Raw genomic sequence first — 7,273 nt, 5'->3', positions numbered from 1 at the left:
TGAGACAATGATCCTCTCTTCATGTGGTGTACATCCGTGACTCTAAAATTCGATGAAGAATCATTCCCACAACTTCAGCTGTGTCAGAATCTAGTTTGCGATGAAAGCCTGTCAATCTGCTAAGGTAACGTTCGTCTGAGTCCCAGCAAAGGATTTGGCGAAATCTTTGGGTCTTACAATTTGTTCTTCAAATTACGTATTTCATTAATTCAGTTCTTTTACTATGAAAATTGGCAATTTTGTCGGAGCTGTGATGGCCGAGAGGTTAAGGCGTTGGATGTGAAATCCAATGGGATCTTCCTGCGCAGGTTCGAGTCCTGTTCACAGCGTTGATTTTTTCAAAAGTCATTAATTCCTTTGCAGAATTTCGATTCCGTGGAGCTTGAGCTTTGCATTCAATCGAAACTAAATTTTCAACTGTAAAGAATCCGAAGTAATTTCAAGACGTCTAATAAAATAAATTATATGTCGAGACACAAAAAGCCACCAACTTCCAACATGAATCAGTTTCAAAACATTTGTCGAACTATCGTGAAATTTGGATGTTCGGGAGCGGGGGTTTGGAATTAAGCAAAACAAGAAGCAATGCAATACATTACCTGTAGATGATGATTTTTTAAAAAATCAATTGAAAGTCAAGCTGAGAAAGTTCAACCTAATTTACAACTGACTCTCTAGGCCAATAATCTAGTATATCAGTAGTCAATGAATTAGAAAAAGCAACTCCATGTGTGGAAAGGATCTCGACTGATCCAGGTTCCTGGCTTGAGGTGTGATAAGGCAAGGCGATATCAGCGGAGTAGAATTTTCTGGAAATATTAGAAATAGAATGTTAACGGTCTTCTGCTGTCCACATTCGTAAGAAACTGTGCATTAAGACCTGAATTTTAAAATTAACGATGAAAATCAGACTTAGCCCTCTGCTTGTGGGGTACCATTGTGCAGAACAATTGGTTGTTGCTGAGACTAAAATTGACGAAGATAATCGATGGGGATCTTATCCACGACCTTCGTTGGAGCGGTTGGTGTGGAGAGCTCAGCTTGAAGAACCAAATGCCAATTATTCATTTTGGCGGTCTGAATTGCTTAGTTAAACATACTCACAGTTTAATGAAAAAATTTTTGTTATCAGAGCTAGATGTTTTCATGTCAGCATGTTCCGATATGAGAAGACACTCCATGGAGTAGATGTGACTTAAATTTTGACTCTAACGTCAGAGATGTTGACACATTTCTGCACCAAAACAGCACTACCATTGGTATCAAATCAAACTGAACAAAGGACTAGTTCACTTATACATTTCCTTTCTGCAGACTCTGCCAATGGACCGTTCAGGCCCGATGTAGGAATAGGGCGTGGTGACATCTGTTCGCAAGTGGATCACTTCATTCTTGCTCACGATCCATAAACCGCATTTCATTTTGAACTTCTTAGCCATCAGCATGATAAGTGGTACATAATGCACAGGTTTTCTTTTCGAAGAAAGAGCGAAATCTTATTCAATGCAGACGCAAATTCAAGTTGTCGCTGGTCGACCAGAAGACAGATATCGCGAAACAAAGTGAATACAGAAAACAATCAATGTTTTCTGGGAGTCAAAAAGATGTACTGGAAGAACGGAAACATATATTTGGAACTAAAGTCACATACCACTTTCAGACTAAATGTTCTTGTACCGTTATCTTATTTTGACCTTCATGTCCACCTTTGCTGCAAAAATTATCTTAACAACTCAGTACTTTGTGTTCTTTGATATTGTCTCCTTCATGTTTCTCTTGATTTTGAAACTAAAAACGGGCAATAGTAATGCACCCTATTTCATTTGCAAAGATCAGAAGAAGATCAATTTATTAGAGAACAGAAATAAAGCTACGTCTGTCTTCTGAGAGAAAACACAGTTACCATTTCGAATCCAAAAAGTCTTCTTCAGAAGTTAGCGCAATGAACTCGAAATAGTAGACCGAAAATGAAAAAAAGAAGCCATAATACCGCGAATACACCACCCGCAAGCGCATCAAGTCCTACTCGAATAGTCTGTATTACAACTCTCAACATCAGTGGAGAACGGAACAAAGCTCATTCTGCATTTGCCAACCTGTTATGACGTATATTGTAAAGTCAGAAATATGATGAGGTAAAAAGCGGGATGAAAGCGGGATATCGGAAGTCTGAAAAAAGCAAGTGCATGCTTTGCTTTGAAGAAGGTTGGCAGTGATGAAAATGGAAATTACCTACAGTGAGGGGGGCTTCATTAATACTCAGAATCGTTGCAACACACAGCAATTCTTTTTGCTGGGTTTCTGTTCTGCCATTTTATAATCACGACTGCTGTCGGGTTTGGTTTCCATTCCAGGCTTAGGTGACTGCCTGATGGAAGTTTGTACATTCGCCCAATTTCTGTGTGGTAGCTCTGGTTTGCTGCCACATTCTAAACATTTGCAGGTTATTTGGATTCGCCATTGAACGCACACGGTTACAGAGACAGGGATGTGGAGAGTGTCTGGATACAACGTACTTGAGAGGATTTTAGTGAACTTAAATAGACAGAGTGGGGTTAGTCTGCTGTTTCCTGGGTGAGCTACATGGACAGAGAGGGGTCAGGATATTCTTCCCTGAGGGAGAGACTTTGACAGGGTTGGATTAGTTGCTCTTACCTGTGTCAGTCACACAGATACAGTAGGGTCAGTCTGCCCTTCCCTGGGCGAATTTCTTTCACAGTTTGGTGACAGTCTGCTCTTCCCTGCCTGAGTGAAACAGAAAGAGCGGGGTCAGTATTCTCTTCCCTCGATAATTTATGTTGCCAGTCTGGCTTCCGACTGCTCTTCTCTGGCGAGTTACATTTGTAGAGTGGGGTTAGTGTTCATTCATTGGGTGAATGCTATGGACAGAATGGGATCAGTCTGCTCTTCCCTGAGTGAATTACATTTATAGACGGGGGTCAGATTGCTATTCAGTGAATGACTTATATTGACCGTGTGGGATCAGTCTGCTGAGTTACACTGAGAGTGTGGGGTCAGTCTGCCCTTCCCCTCTGTGAGTAACAGTGACTGAGTGGCGTCAGTTTGCTCTTCCCTCAGTGAGTTACATTGACAGAGTGGCATCAGTCTACTCTTCCCTGGGTGAGTTGCATTGACAGAGTGGCGTCAGTCTGCAATTTCCTAGTTGTGTTAAAGTGATCGCGTGAGGTCAGAGTGCTCTTCCCTGGTTGAGTCACATTGACAGATTGGGCTTCATCTGCTCTACCCTGGGAGAGTCATATTAACAGAATGGGGTCAGTCTGCTCCTTTCTGATTGAGTAATATCACAGAGTGCACTCAGTCTGTTCTTCCCTGGGTGAGCTACGTTAAGAGAGTGGTGTCAGTCTGCTTCTCCACGGGCGTGTCACTTTCTCAGAATCGTGAGAGTCTGCTCTTTTCTGTCTGAGTTTAACAGCAAGTATGGTTTCATTCCTGTCTTCGCTGGATGATTTACACAGACAGAATGGAATAAGTCTTCTCTTCTCTGAGTGAGTTACTTTGACAGAGTGGGGTCAGGCTCGTCTCCCTGCTTGTGTTTCATTGACAGAATCAGATCAGCCTGCTCTTTCCTGGATGAGTGACAGAGACAGGATGGGTACAGCCTGTTCTTCTCTGAGTGAGTTACGTTGACAGACTGGCATCAGTCTGGTCTTTCTTGGGTAAATTTTACTGACTGAGTGGTGTCAGTCTGCCATTTGCTGGGTGAGTTACATATAAAGTGTTGGGTCAGTCTGCTCTTCCCTGGATGACTAACATTGACAGAGTGGCGTCAGTCTACTCTTCCCTGGGTGAGTTACATTAACAGACTGCGGTCAGGCCATAATTTCCTCGTTGAGTTACATTGATCGTGTGATGTCAGACTTCTGTCCACTGGTTGAGTTACATTGACAGAGTCGGGTCCATCTGCTCTTCCCTGGGTGAGTTACGTCAGCAGTTTTGGGTCGGTCTGCTTTCCGCAATCCAGGAACTCCATCTCTAGTGGTTTCTTGTCAGTACCTCCATACTATGGATTTGAGGAGTTAACAAAAGTAATTCGTCCCCTACATCTTTGGGATAATTAGGGATCGGCAATGAATCTTATATCATTGAAAGACAACTGTGTCCCAGAAATGTATTTCTAATAATTGCATGTTCTAATTCGACACTGCAAGCGGTCGGGAATAACTTGAGGAGAGGTGCAGGGTAGAATAATTAGAGTCAAATGCACTGATGCCTAGGAGACATAACACAAGATGTGAGTGTGGAGCTGATGGTGCAAGGCTCAGTGTCAGTGCTATTGGTTCAGCATTTACTGCTCACTGTTCGCAATGACTCACACACCACTGCTGTCAATTCACAACAATGAGCCTGTTCATCTTGGTTTGAAAATCCCTGCATGTGTATTAACGTGATTAATGGGACGCGAGAGGAGATGAGCACATCCTCGATATTCTGTCAGTTTAAACAGACGAAAATATCTGTTGGATGCCAATGCAAGAGGATACTGTCTTTTTCTGTGCCTTTTTAGTGGGGCATGCTCAGCATTGAAACGTCTGTTTTTGCACAAGAAGAGTTTTATTGCCATTCATACTGAGCAACATAAATACACAAAACGTGTTTTCTAATTCCTATGATCAAGTGGTTCAGGCATTGCACATATGGACGAGAAATCTGGCTTTTAACGTGGCGCCATGGCTTAGCTGGTGAAAGCAGCTCCCATCACACTGGTGCCTGCTCATTGTATTGAAAGCTCGTTATTTCTCGCAAGTATTGTGTTGCTGATCGAGAAACTCAGTGTCCTGTTTGAATTGCTGTACATTCTGATTTCGCGTTCCGGCTTCATTTTCCTGGTTTAAATCCAGTAGTGTAGGTTGTTTTTTTTAACTATTATTTTAACCTGGAGATTCTTCCCGCAGTTCCACAAGCACTTCTGCTTCTCATCCTCTTATTCTCATTCCTTCATTCCCAGTTTTGTGGAAATTAAGTGGTGAGGCAGGAGACACTGCATCATTCCCGGAAAACGTTGTGCTAATGGCACTGACACCACAACATGATCATCCTCATTCTCTGCTGTGACCATTCATTCGTTGTACACCAACAGTAAATGCATCGTTGTTCTTCTTCAGCTATCATGTAATTACTTTCTTTTTCTGTTGGATAAGGAAATCAACTTTTACTTCGAAAGGGTCTTTAGATTTTGAGGAAGAAATGTCTCCTTGCCTCAGGTCGAAGTGACAGACTCATTATCCAGAGAATGTGAGACTACTTCGACCGACTCCAGCCAGGCGTCAGAAAGCCTCTCAGCAGTTCGAATGACAAACTGTCTCTGAATGTCAGGCTCTTCAAGAGCAGAAATGGGAAATGAGGGATATGGACAGCCAGAGAGTCGGAGAATGTGAAAAAGGCCCAGGAGGATACAGAGACAAATATAGAAAAAAACAAAGACCCATATTGAGGCAGACACTGAAAGAAACAATTCTCCATTCGGCGTGACTGCTTAATAATGGAAACTAAAAGGAAATGTAGCCATTAAAACATAGCCTTCAACCAGCTCAGGAAAATGAAATTAGCATGACAGCTGATTAAGTCCTTTTAAGATTGTAGATTCGATGTTTCGAAGCTCAGGAGTGATTTTGATAAATATCCTGATTCGACAGGTAAGATTATTATTTTCCCAACAGTATAATTTAGAAATCTATAAGTAACCTGTTTCCTGTCCATCTTAAGGGAAAAAAAACTGTTTCTCTCCATAGATGTTGCCGGTTGTAGCGGGTTTCTCTATAAATTCTCGTTTTTAGTTCATATTTCCAAAACCTGTATCTTTTTGATTTTTGATAACCTGGCACAAAACCAAGCATTACCAGGTTCGGACCAGTGGTAAGAAATACTGGTACCACGATATATTTACACAATAAAACATGCATTCCCTGTCCAAGAATAGTACAAACACTATTGCGGATAGAGTTCCAAATCCTGACTACGAGATTACACGGACTGAAGACAGACACTCTTGCATTTATTCTCAATGAAATGGATTTTCCATTTCATTTCTGATCAGTTCCCCTGTAGATTGGTTTCTACTCGTCTTCAAGTTTTACAGAATGGAAAATCCAATTTGGCCCATGGTGCAGTCTGGTTTAAAGACATTCATCTATTCTATTCCCAGTTTCCAGCTTTGGTCCATAACCTTATGTGTTCTGATGCTTCCAGTGCAAATGGCAGTGAGGTTCTCGCTTTGATCTTAGATGACACAACATTGGGATTGAAGTTTGACATAGTCACACTGTGTTATTCCCCACGTCGTGTCTCCCACAGAAAGAAACACATAGACACATTCGCCAAGAATCGCAATGGCGTCATATTCCCAGGCACCAACCTAAGCCCTAAGTTCATCTGTCTATATTCCATGTATTAAAGGAGATGCATTTCAGGCCACCAGTTCTTTTGCATTCATCTGCTCTCTGCCTACTCTTCCCATTATTAATGCTATCTTCCAGATTCTCAGCGTTTCCAGTTTCCACCTCACTGCCGACTTGTTTAATCTTGTGGTTCCCAGCCCCCTGCCACACTAGTATAAAACCTCCCCAACGGCAGTAGCAAAAACTCCCGAAAGGACATACGTTCCCGCCTGTTTCAAATGTAGGTCGTCAATTTTCTTATAGTCTCACATTCCCCAGAACTGGTCACAAAATCCAACAAATCTGAAACCCGCTCTGCAGCACCATTCCTCAACTCACGTGTTCACCGTGCCGTATCTTAATTCATTTCTACGCTGGCAGTCACATTGCACCGGCAGTAATCCCGAGATTGTTACATTTGAGGTCCTCCTCTTTAATTTCTCTCCTAGCTCCCTGAATTCACCCTGCAGGTCCTCATCTCGTTTTTTTTCATTGGTGCCTGTGTGCACCAAGACAACTGGCTGTTCACTATCCCCTTTTCGAATGCTCTTCAATCGAAGGGCGACATCCCTGACCTGAGTACCTGGGAGGCAACATAACTCTCCAGAATTGCTGATACTCCACAGTGAGTCCACCCGCAGTTCCAGAGTGGCCACGCAAAACCTTTACAAGGATTTGCCGTGTTTGCAGTGCTTGGACATGAGAACGAAACTGAATCGGCTTTGTCAGATTCCCAGGAGTTTCATGGCTGAGATATGGCCTCACAGAAGCTTATAAAATCATGAGGAAGACAGACAGAGGAAATAGTCAGGGGACACTTCTTCACAAGACACGCGAGTTCAGATCTACATAGCAAATGTTTCATGTGAGAGAGGAAA

At 42.4% G+C, this 7,273-nt stretch overlaps 1 non-coding gene across 1 annotated transcript; it reads left to right on the top strand.

Annotated features, from left to right (window-relative positions):
* Nucleotides 1-247: 247 nt before the first annotated feature.
* Nucleotides 248-329, top strand: trnas-uga (transfer RNA serine (anticodon UGA)). Its single transcript has one exon. It is a non-coding gene; the product is annotated as a tRNA-Ser (tRNA).
* The last annotated feature ends 6,944 nt before the right edge of the window (nt 330-7,273 follow it).

The sequence above is a fragment of the Chiloscyllium punctatum genome, chromosome 23 (assembly GCF_047496795.1).
Source record: "Chiloscyllium punctatum isolate Juve2018m chromosome 23, sChiPun1.3, whole genome shotgun sequence".
Classification (NCBI taxonomy): Eukaryota; Metazoa; Chordata; class Chondrichthyes; order Orectolobiformes; family Hemiscylliidae; genus Chiloscyllium; species Chiloscyllium punctatum.
Note: the sequence above shows the minus strand (reverse complement) of the source record. Positions and strands in the feature narration are given on the sequence as shown.